Raw genomic sequence first — 18,992 nt, 5'->3', positions numbered from 1 at the left:
CGTAATTGTAGTTGCAGTTATCGTAATATTACTTCTGTTTTTGCTTGGGTATCAATTTAAAAGGAAAAAAAAATAGAAGTAGTTCATAGCTAGGAGTTAATTACGATGGTTGTGGTTGGGGTGAAGATAATGAACGAAACCGGAAACGTAATCGAAGGCAATATCAGAAATTTGGTAATGGTGTTGTTCGATGGTAACTATTGTGAAATTAGAAAACAGAAATATACGAGTAAAAGTAGCACTTACAGGTTTTATTAAGAGTTGATGATGATGTAATGATGATTGGTGAGGTGTTGGTTTTAAGGGTGGTCGTGTGGTGGTTGGAATCATAAAACGTGAAGGTTATGATGGTTTGATCAAGGGTGACGGTTGTGGATAAATGTAAACAGAAACATAAATAGTCCAAGCAAGTGGTTAAACATATGGTGAAGGTGGCCGGTGGAAGTTAACCGGTGGTGGTTGATGTTTCAAGTTTATGGTTTGTGTTGGTGATCGAGTTAAATCTCAAATTGATGATACAGTGAACGGGTTTTATAGAAGTTTAGGAGGGTGATTGTTTTTAGAGTGATAAAGATGGTGAGGTTCGAATGGGTTTGTGAATGTGAGGTGATTGATGGCTAACAGTGGTTGTTCGTGGTATTTTTCAGAGATGGTGAAGTTAGTTGTCGATGGAGATAGAAGGTTGAAGATGGGTTTGTGGGTTTATATCTCATAAGAGATATATAAGTACTTATATATATATATAAAATGCAGATAGAGATAGATATTAAATTTATATTATATAATATATTTAATATATAGTAACATATTCAATAATGAAGAGTGGATGGAAACAGAATCAAATAGTGAGCCATCGAGATATTTGTTTTTAATCTACCGACAGTTTATCACGGATAGCTATATCGTGTTCATTGCTAAATAGTTGTCGTATAAAAAATGTTCCTAAAAATTCCAAACTTTTAGATTAAATATAATTAATTATTCCACTCATTAACTGTTTGAAACCTGATCAAAAAGGTTCGATAATTGTTTATTTTTTGTTCCAATTTATATGTACGGAGTACTAATATTTAAACTTAAAAAGGAAAAAATATTTTTAACGAATCTAAAATCTTCGTAATCAATTTACAATTCAACTTTTATCATAATCATTCATGAACATGTATTATATCTATATTAAAACTAACGAAACGTCAATCGAGTGTCACTGACGTTTACTAATTAGGCTCGAAATCATCCATTTTCAATATACACATTATATATATATATATATATATATATATATATATATATATATATATATATATATATATATATATATCAAATCTTAATTAACAAGTTTAAGTTAATAAATATATTAATTATATTCTTTTAAACAACTAAATATAACAATATATAATTACAAGTAATATTTATATATATATATATATATATATATATATATATATATATATATATATATATATATTTTATATCTATTATTATATATATATATATATATATATATATTTAAATATATATGTAACTATTTACAAATAGTTGTTCGTGAATCGTCGGGAATGGTCGAAGGTCAATTGCATTCATGTAATCTATTCTAAAATTTTGAGACTCAGCTTTACAGACTTTGCTTATCATCTCGGAAACATATAAAGATTAAGTTTAAATTTGGTTGAAAATTCCCGGGTCATCACATCAACCACTTAGAATATTTTTATTAAAACGTTTATGAATATGAAATCTTGTGGTCTATTAAGATATTAAAATGATTGTGATGATAAACCTATGAACTCACCAACCTTTTGGTTGACACTTTTAAGCATGTTTATTCTCAGGTGGATAAGGACGGGTCTTTACACCAAAAGTGTTCACCTTTCAAGAAAGGGATAAAGTAATACTTGTGAAATATGTGGTGAGTAAAGTCACAAGAAGAAGAGATGTTCAACTATAAATGAGCCTACAAGAGTGAATAAGCCTACAAGTGGGAGTAAGAGGAAACTAAACACTACATCTGAAAATGGGAGCAAGAAGAATAAAACAAGCACTGGAGCAAATATACTATAGAATGCTTTGTAGTATGTTTTAAAGTATTTTGGTATGAACTAGTTTACTTTAAACAGTTTATGTATTTGAACTTGTGTAGTTTGGTCATGTTATGTATTTGAACTTGTGTACTTTGGTCAGTTTATGTATTTGCTGCAACTAATGTTATTTTGGTCAGTAATCAAATCATGTTATGCGTGTTAATTGTTTAATTTATATATTTGCTACAACTTATGAATGTGCAATGTTGTGTTAATTGCTAATGTATATGTGACAACCCGGAAATTTTTGACCAAATTTAAACTTTATCTTTAAATGATTTAATATTTTCGACACGATAAGCAAAGTCTGTAATGTTAAGTCATGAAAGTTTTGGAACTTTATTCATGTAATCAATTAATCTTTGACTGTTCTCGAAAATTCACGGACAATATATATATATAACTTAATGTGCATATATATATATATATGATTTCAAGTTATTTAGTAAACGATAGTAACATTCGATTATTTATTCGTTTGATATTTAGATAAGTTAACTAAAACGTTTAAGATGAACCAGTAAAACACTAATTTGCTACAGTATTTTCGAATTTCTACAGTACCCGAAAAGCTACAGTGTTTTCGAAAATCACTATTTTAAAATGAGAATGTGTATATATATATATATATATATATATACTACGAGACGATGCTTTATAGAAGGAAATAACCAAAACACTTAATTGATTAAAGCTACACTTCGAGTGATATAGTTTATCAATGATTAAGTTTAATTTTTGATAAAGGTACACGTCGCGTAACGAAAAGTACTAGTTTTTTAAGCATACGAAAATACATTTGAAAAACCGAAACCGGGACATAAGTCGAGTGACGACGTACGACTTATCGGAATAAAAATTACAAGTCACCTATACACGAGAATATAATATAATATATAATTAATTAATTTAAAATATACATATTATATATAATATATTTAAATATGTCGACGAACTACAAACAAATCTAATGTGAGCTGTCATTTAAGCTCATGCGATTGCATGAGCATACCATAGAAACTCCATGCGATCGCATGGAGACTGGATCCAGAAAACATCTATAAAGCAAGTCGATTTCTGGTTCTTTTTGTCATATGTTTTCTCTCGCACTCTCTCACAGAAATATATATATATATATATTTATATTTATTATATAATTGTTATTATTATTATTATTATTATTATTATTAAGATTAATATTATTATTATTAATCGTATTATTATTATTATTAGTTGTATTATTATTAGTATTATACATAAAATACTACGACGAGGTTTTGCTCGCATGTTTTCAAATGGATTTTTCGAGAGGAATAGAGCTAAGGAAATTATGGGTTATAGCTATGGAGCTTATAGGTATGGTTCGGGGTTTTTGCTCCTGAGTCAACCTAGTGTTTATCATCTCTGTTGCGTCTACGTACTTTCCTGCAATATTGAATCTCAATATTGATACGTGAGCATTCATATCTTATCTTTTATATATTAATAGTGTATCCATGTCTAGTGCTCGAGTATATATGTTTATGCATGTTTGTATGCTAAATTTCATCGTTAAACAGTTTATGATGAATCACGAATTAAATACATATATTACTGATAAAAGGTATATGATATGCATGTTTTTGGAAAGCTGGCGAAAAATCAATAACTTTTCATTTAGATATCGAATAGTTTCGATGAACGGATTAAAAGATATGATCAACTGAATTATGATTGACGTTAATTGAAATTGATTTTGAATCTGCAATTAATATTTAAACAACTTGTTTGTAAGATTGATAAATTGGATTTTTGAATATTACCAACCGAGTAAATGAATCCTTATATAAGGTACGTCTCGTTTTGTTGAACTATTGTCAAAATTGACTTTTTGAAACGACTTTGGATAACTTTTGTATGTCGATCTTGAGCATTAGGATTGTGATACACTATGACCTGACCTAGCTTGATAGACATTTATTGACCAACATATGTTCTCTAGGTTGAGATCTACGGTTATTTGGTAATCCGAGTTTCGGTCACATTTTGGTGAACGAATTTATATGCTGCTAAGGTGAGTTTTATTTGCTCCCTTTTTAATTGTTTTTGCAATATATATTTTTGGGCTGAGAATACATGCACTTTATTTTAAACGCAATGGATACAAGTACATACTAAATTCTACACCGAGTTTGAACCGAAAATCCCTTAGCTTTGGTAACTAGTAACTGCCGGTTATAAGAACTGGTGGGCGCGAGTAGTTATATATGGATCCATAGGGCTTGACATCCCCGTCTGTTCCAGGTTTAGAAACCCTAGCCTGAACTATAAAACAAACTTATGCTATTTGAGTTTAGTACACGTTGGATTGCGTGTATTTTACATGTTGGTTGCATGTATGTTAAAACAGGGATACTTATTATAACGTTTAAGTTTAGTTACCAGGGTGCTCAACTTCGTAGAATATTTTGATAAACGTTTCTTGATGAAACAACTGAAATCTTGTGATCCACCTTTACGTACAGATTATGCAAAACATTAAAACTATGAACTCACCAACCTTTGTGTTGACACTTGTTAGTATGTTTATTCTCAGGTTCCCTCGAAGTCTTCCGCTGTTTGCTTATATGTTAGACAAGCTATGTGCATGGAGTCTTACATGGCATATTTTTTCAAGGAAACGTTGCATTCACCAAATCATCACCATGTATCTTATTTTGACTGCATTGTCAACGGAAGTACTATTGTAAACTAATGTTTACGGTGATTGTCTATATGTAGAAATCATCAGATGTCGAAAACCTTTGATTTAAATATTCATTTATGGTATACCTTTTCAAAAGAATGCAATCTTTATAAAACATATCATATAGAGGTCAAATACCTCGCAATAAACTCGATGAATGACGTATTCGTCCATATGAATTTGGAGTGATCGTCACAGTATACAACAACATAAGTACACCAAATCAACAAATAATGAAATAAGTAGCCATTTCATTTCAAAATATAAGATACAAAATACCAATATCACCTGGCATAGACAACAACAAAGTTCTTTCCACAAAATAACATTAAACATGGAACAAAAAAGCAAAAAGAACAACACAAATACAAAGTAGAAACAACTTATACATTCTTGCACTTTTTTAGTAGACTTTAACTCTTCTATTGATAGTCCTCAACAAACCATGAATGATAGTTCTTCGATCGATCACAAGCTAATTTTTCCCATCACGAGCATGTGTTCCGGATAAGGTTGTTGAGGAAACTATAAATCTTTTATGCTAAATAATAAGCCCTTTCAGCTTCGTTTATGCTAGGAACTTTGCAAATCCCCTTCTTAGGCATGACTCACCATTCACAGCCGGCAAGAAATATGGCCGGTAAATCTTTTTTCGAGATAAAAAAGAAAGTTTCTTTCCAACCCCCCGGGGAAGTCGATCTCCATCTCCCTGAAAAAATTGTATCCGAGTTTACGATATATTGACAATGACCCATTTATGAAGCAATGACCAAAAAAAGTAGCCGTAAAGATGGACGAACGTGTTGTGAATGAAAAAACATTTTCCACATAATCAGTTTCTGATAGGATGTGGATGAAGTTGAGCAGGTGAAATATCATAAAATTTGAAAAGTTTATAGAGAAAATAAGTCAGCGACAAGTGAAGATTTTTGATGGTAATAGCGGCACTGTAAATAGTGACGGTTTTTTTGTGGTGGTTTTTGGGCCCTATGATGGGGTTAAGGTAGCATAGGTTTATAGGTTTTGATAAAGGGAAAGTCGGTGTACATTCTTGCCATATAAGAAAGATCAACTTTACTCTGAACTCTGTCAATGTTCACTTTGTTCTTGGCACCACGGTCACTTGTTGATGTAATAGATTCATCGGCCATATTATAAAAATAGAGAATGAATTTAAAAAATTAAAAGTTTTTAATAAGAAGATGAACTGACCTTGGATTGATGAAGATATTGAAGATATTGAAAGTATTTGCGGAGTATAAGAGAGGAATAATAGGATGAAGGCGTGAAAAATTACAAATTGATCATCAAGGGGTATATATAGAGTATCAAATTGAAATTGAACGGTGGATATTAACGACACGTGTCAGAAGGTTATGGAAAAAGCAACTCTATGGACGTTTTACACGTCATTGATTAGAAATTAAAACAAAAAAGAAAAAACAGAGGAAAGACGCGTTGGTAAAAGGGTCTTTTCCTTAGAAGAAGTATTTAATGCAGGTCAAATCGGTCATGAGTATTATGCCAGCTAACATTACCAAACTGGGAGTATTAAATGATACGACTTAGAATTCGTATCAAATAATCATCTTTTTTATATAAATTATCTAGATTATAAATGAACCTGGACCGGCAAGGATCATAAAATGATCCGACACCAATTAAAGATTAGCATGTTCAGAAGAAACAAAGGATAAACTGAAAAATGATGGCATATTGATTAAATGTAGGATATAATAGCTAAGTTTAATGTAGTGGTGTTCTTCGATTTAATTGTTTTAGTTTGTTCACTTTTTAAAAAGCTAAATTATACTAATAGTTTGTGGTTTGTATCAAACTAGGTTTTGAGCCCGTGCGTTGCATGGCTACTCAAAATCTGTTTTAAATAAGTCACTTATTTTAATTTTATGACGCTTGATCTACATTTTCAAACAATATTTGTGGTTGCGTTTAAGGGGAACATGTCGACCCAATAGCTTAAGTGTGGTTAATTTGAGCTCATACTCTATTTTCAATGGGTCATAGCGGTTACTATTTGAAAGTTTAGATAAAATGGTAATGGGTTTAATTAGTTGACCAGATCAAAAGAGTCAAAATTTACCCATTTTGTTATTGATTCATTGAAATATTTTAAATGTGTCTTTCAAATAATATGTTATATCATATTTTGACTACCACAAATAACACAGAGGAATCAAGAAGACTAAAATGAAATAGACAATGAAGTGTTGGAGCCAAGTTCATAATTTAGAGGTTAGAGATGTATAGTCGGTCTAGCTCTCAGAATCAGTTATAGCTTCCATCAAGTTCATACTTTAGAGGTTTGAGAAGGAACACACATATATTTTATGATGCAGATTTATAAACCACTCTTTTTCTACCTTCTCTCCAACAAACAAATTACGTATCAATTTTCTTCTTTGACGTTATATCTCCACAAACAAATTATGTATTCCTTCCGTCCCAATTTTTTTCATTTTAAATACAAAAGACAAATTAATAAATCTTTAATTAATGATTGTTCTTAGAAACAAAACCGTCCATGTGTCAAATTTTTCAATGTGCTCCGATGACGCCGAAAGCTCTTAAGAATTGACGCATTTCTAGTATGTTAGTATGTCTCGTTGACAGAACGGAACTATAAGATACATATATATTTCATATTGCGTGTAGTTGCAACAACAAAAAATTGCTCGAGTTATATCAGATTTAAGAAATCGGTTGAATCTAATTATGTAATGGTATAATTTTACTAATACAAAGTAATACGTTACCATTCCCTCAAAATTAGTATTAAAAACTGTTCGGTAATTTTTCTTATGATTGTATATGAACAAATGTGTATGAATATACTATAATAATAGGACATGTGTGTATGAACAATTGTCTGTAGTTTTTTTGATGATCGTAGTAGTATATAGGAGTAAGATCAAATAGGAATTAAATTATGTAAAATTGGGTTTAGTGAATTTTTTAAATTAAATGGATGCATATGATAGTTTTAGTATTTAAATTGCGTATATATGATATTATATGATTTACTTGAGTAAATATGTGATTTTAAAAGTTGATAAGGGTATATATGAATAAATGTGACATGTGAAAATTATACTTAGCTTCATGTAACTTAATCAAATTTCTCTTTTATATAGATATATAGATAGATAGATATAGATATAGATTGTTTTACATTTTTTTGCCGTTGTTAATTTCTCCATTAAAATTGAACATATAGCGGTTTGACGCGGAGCTTTTAGGAGCTTTTAACTTTTAACTTGAAAAAGCTACAAATTAATAAAAAGCTCAGATTAATTAAACAAGTTTAAAACTTTTAGACCAGATGGAAAAAGCTAAAATCTACGTATTCTTTATTCCATTTTAATCTTCATTTCATCTTGCCTAAATTATCCATGAATACACAAGTTCCGTAAATTCATCTTCATCCAAAAAAACTATAATTCTAAAATTCATAAAACATATATCCAAAATTCATAAATTCATCTTCATATTCATCAATTACACGTTTGGTCACTGTGTTTGTCAAAAATTGCAATTTTAGTCACTATGGTTTTTTTTTTTGCAAATTTAGTCACGGAAGTTTCAAAAAATTACAATTTTAGTCACGGAAGTTTCAAAAAATTACAATTTTAGTCACTCACGTCAACAGACGTTAGTTTAGTTCGTTACATCACAGTCATGTGCCAAACATGTGAGGGTATTTTGGTACTTCTACCATTCCCCTTCATTATTATTCTTCACAAACTTTTTTCTTTTTTTCTTGACAAAAAACTTGGATTAAATTAAGAGAATCTTTCACAAAGTAAAAAATTGAGAGTACGAATATATGGCAAGTTGAGCTACATTATACATCCCACTTACGAAAATCCATTCAATCATAAGGTTATCAAAATAAAATCATATCATATATCCACATTTGAACTCCAACCCGAATACAGTAGCATCATTGGAGAGTTTATCCATACATGAAAATGAAAGAGTGGTCTGATTCTAAATGGAGATGGCTTAAGCTATCACTAATAATCGATTCCTTTCAAGAACAATTAATCAATCCTTTCAAGAACAATTAATCTTCAAGGTGACGGTGGCGTTGACGTCGATGGTGGCGGTGACCACGTTTTCGGCGACCACTTTCGTTCCACCATTTCGTCGATCAGGTAACGATTTCCAGCCACGATTATTCAGATCGTCTTCATCATATCTGTTTTCAGATCTGGAACTTCAGTTCATCATGGATCTGTTCAGATCTGGACTCGTCTTCATCGTAGATCTGTTTTCGGATGTGGAACTTCGGTTCATCATGGATCTGTGTTTAGATTTGGAACTCGTCTTCATCATCTTCGTTTCAAATAATAAAAAGGGGTTTTCAGATCTCGTTTTCCAGTTTGAAAACCACCATAATTTTTTGAAACCATGAAATGTTCATGAACACCACCGTATTTAGCTGTTTAATTTTTTTTTCCTGAAGCTTAAAGGTAAATTGGTTATAAGTGTTCAATTGTGAAGGTGGTTGGTGTGAAAGTTAGAAAAAAGTGAGTTTTATTTTTTTCGGATGTATACATTGAATATATGTTTGATGTATGGAAATTGATTGAAGAAAATGGTTTGGAAAAGTGAGTTTGTGATAAAATGTTTGATGTATTTTTTTCCAGATTTAATATGTTTGATTGTAAAATTTAAATATATGTTTGATGTTTGGAAATTGATTGAAGAAAAGGGGAAATAAACTTAGGGTTTATTGATTTTAGGTGGAGAGGAGGAGGTGAAGAAAAAGAAAAAGTAGAAGAAAAAATTTGAATGACGAAAATACCCCTTACGTGATCAGCACATGATGTCTTCTAACAGAGCAAATAAACATCTGTGAGACTCAGTGACTAATATTGTAATTTTTTAAAACCACAATGACTAAACTTGCAAAAAAAAAAAACTATAGTGATTAAAGTTGCAATTTTTGACAAACTACAATGACCAAACGTATAATTAAGTCTTCATCCAAACACCACTGATCCGATTTCAAAGATAAAAATCAAGTTTCAGTTTCTTTTTTTTATCATGACTATAGCTCCCTACCCAAGTTTCAAAAATCAAGTTTCTGTGACGAACAGATCTAAGACGTGAACCAATAAAACGACACCACCCTTGTGGTCTTCTGCTCCGACCATCATGTCTCGCCATCCGATCAACGACAACTATTATACTCCGACTATCGTTTCACGGGAATAAAAGTTATAAAATTAGAGAACTATTAATTAGATTTGTAAAATGAGTCTTGGTTCTATTAATTGATTTTTCGAAGGATTAGTTTGATTTTTGGAATGATTAGTTTGATAAGAGAAAGGTTCTATTGATTTGTCTAACGAAAGCTGTGAATGGGTTATTTAAATGTCACACACTTTTAGATACCCCTGTAAAATGAAATTATGATAAAATTGTAATTGAATTTGAGGTTCTTGATTTAGATGAACATGGTTTATATTGATTTTAAGTTCTGTAGTTAGCATTTGATTTTAATTATCCTAATATACTACGGAGTATTTCTTAAATTACTAACAATTAGGATTAATTATTTTGAAAGGACATGGAGCTGAAGAGTACTAGAAGGGAAATGTAAAATTACAAACATACCATCACAAGCCTGGTACATGCTAAATTTTATGCAGAAATTAACTACGTTACTGATACTGATTAGGACTATCCATGCAATGTGGTTAAACGATAATGACAATCCGCATCATAGAATTTTTTTTTTTTTTTTTTTTTTTTTGTGTATGTGTGTGTGTGTGTTTGTGTGTGACTATCCTATCAATTTGGTTCAAACCACAAGGATTATATGTGTCATTTTGGAAACGCATTCTAGTTTGGTGGAATCTTGGTAACCACACTTTTCAAAGCATCGAAGACGTTTGTCGATTGAATGATAGCTCGGGTTTCTCTTCTTCCATTTGGCAAGGTGTAAAATGGGTGGGTTGTTACTACATTTGGCAAAATAGAAACAATCACATCTTCAAAGGCAAAGGAAGTAATGGCCCTAACATTATCAATGAAATTCAAGCAAAATCTTTTGAGTGGATATCGAAACGCGCAAGAAAATCTCATGTTGATTGGCACCGTTGGCTGTTAAACCCAAGAGAGATAGACGATCATGGTTAATTCGTTGCTGGTGGTCTGTGTCACAGTTTCTTTTAGTCTTGGTACCATAGAGCTTTTTTATTTTGGTATTGTTCTCTTTCATCCTATTGGCATATTCTCAAATGCCTTATGTAATCTTCTTTTTCTTTTAGTCATTTTATATTTTTGAAATTCTCCAAGAAAAACCAAAACTAAATCGAAAACTAAAATCAAATTTTTAAACCAAATCAAAACGGACCAAATTCAAATTTGATTTTCGATTCAGTTTCATTTGAAACCAAAAAACATAAAAAATTAATATTTGATTAAAAACATCATTCAACATATGAAGTTACAAAATATCTATAATCTGATTATACCAAGTACTTATATATATATAAAACCATTAGTATGTGTTATTTTATAACTAATTTCAAGTTCACAAAGCATCATATCATCAATGTAGGTGATGTCTTTACAAAATCATTATATGTCACAATCACATCATAGAAATTTTTTTCAAGTTTTAAAACGCTAAACTATTTAATTCTCTTAAATCGGATTCGTAAAAACGCACATGTATGTTGAATTTAATTTTCGATTTAACCGAATTCAAAAAATACAAAACCGAAAATTGAGTAAAAAAAACCAAATTTTGAATTCGGTTTCGGTTTTAATTGATAAAAAAACTGTTTTTCATATACGCTTTTTTAACTCGTTTGAATTCGATTTGGTATTCGCTTTAAACTGTATGAAACCAATGTTGAACATCCCTAGTTTAATGTTAATATAGAAATATAGAGTTAATTAATTTATATGATAAAAATTATATTAAACAATTGTTTATATATATATATATATATATATATATATATATATATATATATATATATATATATATATATATATATATATATATATATATATAGTTATTCATTAATATATTTAAAATGATTAATATTAATAGTACACTTTTAAATGTAATTAACTATATATTTGTTTCTGAAAAATCAACTTTATTAAAAAAAACAAACATAATTACAGCTGATGAGGCTTAAGCCTTATAAACGTATACGGAAACAATATACAGGTTATGTATAAACATGGAAGAAGCACGAAAACACTAACAACCTAATACAAAGAGGTCTCGGTAGCAGGAAAACACTTTACCCCCTTCAACATTAACCTAGAGGTAGACGTAACTTTAAAGACAAGCTAAGATGACCACGAGATACAGTGCTGACAATTCAGCGACAAAGTACACCGTGCCACCCCAATTTATCTCCAACTAGGCGAAAGTTAAAGGGACCAGGCAAAAACCCTAAGCTCAACCGATTCCATCTTTTTTCGTTGGGTTTACAACTTTACATCATACTCTAATGGGTTGTTCATCCAGCTTAACCATTCGAGACTTAGTTTCTTTCCTCGAAAATTTAACCATTCGAAGTTTTTTATTTGTATGTCAGAGACAATCTTTGGACAACTCGCACTTGATTTTCCGAAAACGAGGTCGTTTTTGTTTTTCCAAATATAATAGCATGAGACCCAAACGATTGCTTGCCAAATACGAGCACCTGTAGGGGTAATAAAGGTGGGGTTGTGAGCTTTTGCAATTTCTGAGAGGTTGGAAAAATTAAGAAATAATAATATTGTTTTGTACCATATATAATACACTATCACGTCACATATTGTATATAAATATAAATATATTTAATTTAAATATCTAAATCTAAATATTAAATTCATATCAAAGCCATATAGAAAAAAGGATGTGATGCATGCGTGATGCCTTAAGGTATTCATTAGGCGTCATATGGTCAAGAGTTTTTTTGAATGGAACAACTTTATGGAACAACTTTCACTTTACACTCTATTCTTGACCATATGCTCTTCTTCGGTTTTAAAAAAATTGGATAATATACAAGTTTTACTTAGTCTACTTAGTCTCAAAGCCGCATTATTGGTCGTTTTAATTTTTTAATAATTTTTATGTATGTGTATAAATTCATTAAAAAGGGGTTGCTAGAATAGTACTTGGTTGGACACTTTCGTCATTCATATCATAGATTAATTTGTGTGTGAAACACAAATTTGTATATGAGTAGTTTTAATCAGTCGTAGTCGTGTGTTTGACTATAGAAAAGGACCTTATAGATATAGACCCCCAAATGGTTAGATACCATGTTATTCGGAGAAAAGCTAGCTAGATTATGACACATAAAGATATTGAAATAAGCAATTATATGAAATGAAAAGGAGTACAACTATACTTGGTTTGTTCAAATCATATAAATCATTCCAACACAAGAAAAAAATAACATAGGCTCCGGATCGAATATATTATATCAAATTGAAATGATACATATTTATATCCGTACTAGAATGATATATACGAATAAATGTTTATTTAAGAGAATGTACTCAAAGAGATATGGGAAAATTTTCTTTATTCAATCTAATTTCACATATAACTTGGTTTTAGTTTTAGTGTTTTACCGTGAATATATATATATATATATATATATATATATATATATATATGGGTAGGATCAAGAGGGAAGTAACCAATCGGGGGGAAGCGGGGGAGGCAAATTTTTATTTTATTTTTTTTCGTTTTTTGAAAAAATTTTGTTCACGAACATTATAGATGAGATGAAAATATGAACATTTAGTAGAGACACTTTGTGATAAATGTTTTTATTTTGGCGGGAAAACGCTCGAAGAAGTAATATATAAAATTATCGTGTTTTTTGAGCGTATTTTGAAGTTTTAGCTATTGGGGTTTAGATATTAGGGTTTAGATATTAGGGTTTATAGGGTTTAGATATTAGGGTTTAGAAATTTAGGGTTTAGGGTTTAGATTTAGGGTTTAGATTTAGGATTTAGATTGAGTTTTTAACACAAACGGTTTAGAGTTTAGGGTTTAGGGTTTAGGGTTTGGTGTTTTGGGTTAAGCTTCCACCCAATAGAGGCGCAAGTTCGATTCTCAGTCTGGGCGCCCCGCATGGAATTATTTCTCCCTCCGGGGGGGAGTTTGTGAAGTGCTTTCGGGGGTCTAGCTAGCTGGGGTGAAGATCGCCTTGCCGTCACTGTGGGTAACTGGGAGGAGGTAATTTTCCAGCACAGGTCTCTTTCGGGGTGGGATTGGTGGGTGCTACGGCACACAGGGTTAGCGTGTCCCTGCCAACTTACACGTTTTCCACCCAAACCCTAAACTCTAAATCGGGCTAAATTTTACTTCACAAAACATGAAAAAAAAACGTTCATATTCTTCACGAACAATATTATCTTGAATGTTATTTTTGTCGATCGTTTTCCCGCCTAAATAATAACATTCATCACGAGGTGTCTCTTCTAAATGTTCATATTTTCGTGTGATCTTGATGCCGGAAAAAAAAATTCAAAAAAACGAAAAAAAAAATAAAATTTTGCTTCCCCCCGCTTCCCCCCGATTGGTTACTTCCCCGTTGATATATATATATATATATATATATATATATATATATATATATATATATATATATATATATATATCAACGGGGAAGTAACCAATCGGGGGGAAGCGGGAGAATCAAAATTTTTTTTTCTTTCTTTTTTTGGAAATTTTTTTTCAGGCATCAAGATCGCACGAAAATATGAACATTTAGAAAAGACACTTCGTGATGAATGTTATTATTTAGGCAGAAAAATGATCGACAAAAATAATATTCAAGATAATATTATTCGTGAAGAATGTTAACGTTTTTTTTCTTCATGTTTTGTGAAGTAAAATTTAGCCCGATTTAGAGTTTAGGGTTTAGGGTTTGGTGTTTTGGGTTTATTCCATAAACTCAAAACACCAAACCCTAAACCCTAAACCCAAAACTCTAAACCGTTCGTGTTAAAAACTCAATCTAAACCCTAAATCTAAACCCTAAACCCTAAATTTCTAAACCTAATATCTAAACCCTATAAACCCTAATATATAAACCCTAATATCTAAAACCTCAACATACGCTCGAAAAACACGATAATTGTTATATATTAGTTTTTCGAGAGTTTTCCCGCCAAATAATATCATTTATCACAAAGTGTTTTTATTAAATGTTCATATTTTCATCCGGTCTATAACGTTCGTGAATAAAGTTTTTTCAAAACACGAAAAAAAAATTTTTTCTTCCCCCGTTTCCCCCCGATTAGTTACTTCTCTCTTGATCCTACCAATATATATATATATATATATATATATATATATATATATATATATATATATATATATATATATATATATATTGGTAGGATCAAGGGGGAAGTAACCAATCGGGGAAAGCGGGGGGAAGCAATTTTTTTTTTCTTCGTTTTTTGAAAAAAAACTTTGTTCACGAACGTTATAGATTGAATGAAAATATGAACATTTAATAAAAACACTTTGTGATAAATATTTTTTTTGCGGTAAAACGCTCAAAGAAGTAATATATAACAATTATCATGTTTTTCGAGTATATATATATATATATATATATATATATATATATATATATATATATATATATATATATATATATATATATATATATATATATATATATATTTGTGTGTGTGTGTGTGTGTGTGTTTGTGTGTGTGTGTGTGTATATATTGGTAGGACCAATGGGGAAGTAACCAATCGGGGGGAAGCGGGGGGAAGCAAACTTTTTTTTTCGTTTTTTGAAAAAACTTTGTTCACGAACGTTATAGATTTGATGAAAATATGAACATTTAATAAAAACTCTTTGTGATAAATGTTTTTATTTTGGCGGAAAAACGCTCGAAGAATTAATATATAACAATTATCGTGTTTTTCGAGCGTATGTTGAGGTTTTAGATATTAGGATTTAGATATTAGGGTTTATAGGGTTTAGGGTTTAGATTTAGGATTTAGATTGAGTTTTTAACACGAACGGTTTAGAGTTTATGGTTTAGGGTTGGGGGTTTGGTGTTTTGGGTTTATGGAATAAATTCAAAACACCAAACCCTAAACCCTAAACTCTAAATCGGGCTAAAATTTACGTCACAAAACATGAAAAAAAAACGTTCACATTCTTCACGAACAATTTTATCTTGAATGTTATTTTTGTCGATCGTTTTCCCACCTAAATAATAACATTCATCACGAAGTGTCTTTGCTAAATGTTCATATTTTCGTGTGATCTTTATGCCGGAAAAATTTTTTTTCCAAAAAAATGATTTTTTTTTTTTTTTGCTTCCCTCCATTTTCCCCCGATTGGTTACTTCCCCATTGATCTTGCCCATATATATATATATATATATATATATATATATATATATATATATATATATATATATATATATTCATAAGAAAAAAACCCATATTAACCACGCAGGCTTGCCTGAGTGGCTACCGAGTTGCCCAATGAAGCACACCACATGGGTTCAATTTCTATCTAAGCCAAATTGTTCAAAAAGTGAGTGTGACAAGAGGATGCGCATAATGCGTAATTCACCCGGTACCAGGTCTCGCGCTTGGAGGGCTTGATTACCCGATGTTTTACCTTCTATGGGGGAGCCAATTGCCCGTTCATAGAAGGTTTCCTTGCTTACCCAAAAAAAACCCCATATTATAAAAATATTCATATACACTTTCCGTTTGATTCAATCGCACTTAAATTTTAAATATAGTTAGCTCACGGTAGAGTTACGATCAACATTCTCGGTATATTATCGATGTGTCAATGTGTTCAAAGCTTTTTAGGAATGACATGATATCGCATCATATACTAATTAACCATTAACCTTAACTAGCTATTATAGTCCCTTAACTAGCTATTATAATCGTTTCAAATCAAAATAGATCGCTTGAATGATATCAATAGTTAATAAATCCAACTTTTTACGTTCTTTCGGAGAATCAAAGAACGGGAATTGGTTGAAAGGTCTTGCTAGTTTTCTTTTGTAGTAATCACTGTAATTAGTAAGTTTAGATATTCGAATGGCTTCTGTTTAGGATAAGTATATTGTACATATGCATAGCTCGTTGTTTCAATGATAAAAACAAGTATTTAGTGACGCGTTTCGCTGCGTTTGAAAAGCAGTTTGTTCACCTGTTGCACGTGATTATATGTTTTCGAGTAAAATAATATAACGCTAATTGTAGACATACTATGGACCTTAGATCAAACGTATTAACCTAGATTAACGGTGGAAACGATAACTAGGGTGAGTCGAATACTTGATTAACTATCGGGATCAATCTAACCAACAAATAGTTGATATAATCGATGCCTAGAGCCTTGTATTCGGTTGGGGATTGGTCTGGGACGGTAAACACAGAGTAATTCGACGGCAATAGGGTTTTTGGTGTGTAACCTAAAAATGAACCACAAAACCCGTATATATATATAATTCCAGTGACCATCGGCCGGTGGTCTGGGACCTACGACCGATGGTGAGAGTCCCTAGACCGATGGTCCCTACCATCGGTCGATGGTCTGAGCAGCCAACCAACTGCTCTTAACCATTTCACGACATTATACTAAGCAATTCAAATACAAAGTATTAATGACGATGTTCATACATGACTGAAATACGAAACACAAAACTAATAGAACTTATTACATAATAGAACTCGGGATTATGCACCAACAAACTCCCCCTAAGACCTAGTTCTATTTCAAAAATCTTCAGTCATCATTTACTTCATTCGTACGGATCGATTACCATGTTGTTCAAGTAGCACAGCTTAGCTACTTTCACATACTGTTCAGCCTGTACACTGTTCTCACGACGATAGAGCATACATTTGTAATACAACGTGAAAATATCAGCCTCGGTACAGTTTCTCAACCAAATCGGATCCAATACACGAATGCATTCAATATCATTCTCATTCACCTTATTCAAAACAATCACAGCTTCTTCAGAACGATCATCATAAAACCACCATCTGAATCTCTGACTCCAATTTTGCGGCAATTTCCTCAATGGAACCTTCTTCATAGTCTTTGCCCGCTTGTACTTCACAATTCTTCGAGATTCACCAGTTCTAGGATTAACTTTGAAACTAATCCTAGGAAATTGTGGCCTAAAACCTTCCCAATTCTTTGAATTAAAAGCTATTCGAATCTTCTTTACCAGCAACGAAGATCGATCGTTCATTCCACAATACAACATTCTCAACCTGGCAATCTGCATTAGCTCAAAGTATGGTAGCGACTTGAATTCGTGACCATGTTTGAAATAATCAACGCCAAATTCTCGCTTAACTGCAAACATGTTGAATTCTTCAATGTAAGCCCAGGCTAGAATTCTTCCTTTCGCACTCTTTCTCAGATTAATCATCTTCAAATATTTCGGCTCAAGCTTCGGTTTCTCACAATACTTTCTAATCCTCAAGATATCTCTCCAATCAACTTCTAACTTTTCAGTTCTTTCCTTGTGATATTTGACTGGCAAAAATCCTTCAAGCAGGACTTCAGTTCGTTCTTTCTCTTTACACTTTCTATCCAAAAGTTCATCATTTGTTCTAAACAACTCCTCAAAACCAGGAAGATCCTCATTCTTATCATTTTGATATGTAGGAAAATTTTCATGAGTAACATCCTCAACTAAATCATCTAAATCTCTATCACTAAAATCCTCTGTAATCTCAGGGCCAAAAGAATCATCCTCAGATGGAGAATCGTCGGACTGTGCGTCAGCAGCTTTAGCTTCCTCTTGCTCTAGACGCATCAGTTCGTCCAGCTCTTCTCTAGAGAGGTTGTGAGGGATCTCTCCCTCTTCTAGTTCATCATAAACAACAGAATGCTTGAGCTCATCCTGTTTAGAAAAGAAATCACTAAAACTATAATCAATTTTAAGAGGAATTACTGACAGTGCTGTAGCTTTGGAGGAACCAGGAGCCTCCACCATTCGATTATCAGTCTCATCCTCAGGCATCTCAAGCAGATCAAACTTCTCTTCCCACGCAGTCATCTTAGCCAGAGCTGATGCAGCCAACTCCTTAGCTTGAGAAGCTTCTCGTTTCGCATCAGTTAATAACAACGATTGATCACCAACTTTTCTTTGCAACATGTCAACTTGCA

This window comes from Rutidosis leptorrhynchoides, chromosome 1, assembly GCF_046630445.1.
Source record: "Rutidosis leptorrhynchoides isolate AG116_Rl617_1_P2 chromosome 1, CSIRO_AGI_Rlap_v1, whole genome shotgun sequence".
NCBI classification, from domain to species: domain Eukaryota; kingdom Viridiplantae; phylum Streptophyta; class Magnoliopsida; order Asterales; family Asteraceae; genus Rutidosis; species Rutidosis leptorrhynchoides.
This window is presented reverse-complemented; position numbering follows the sequence as displayed.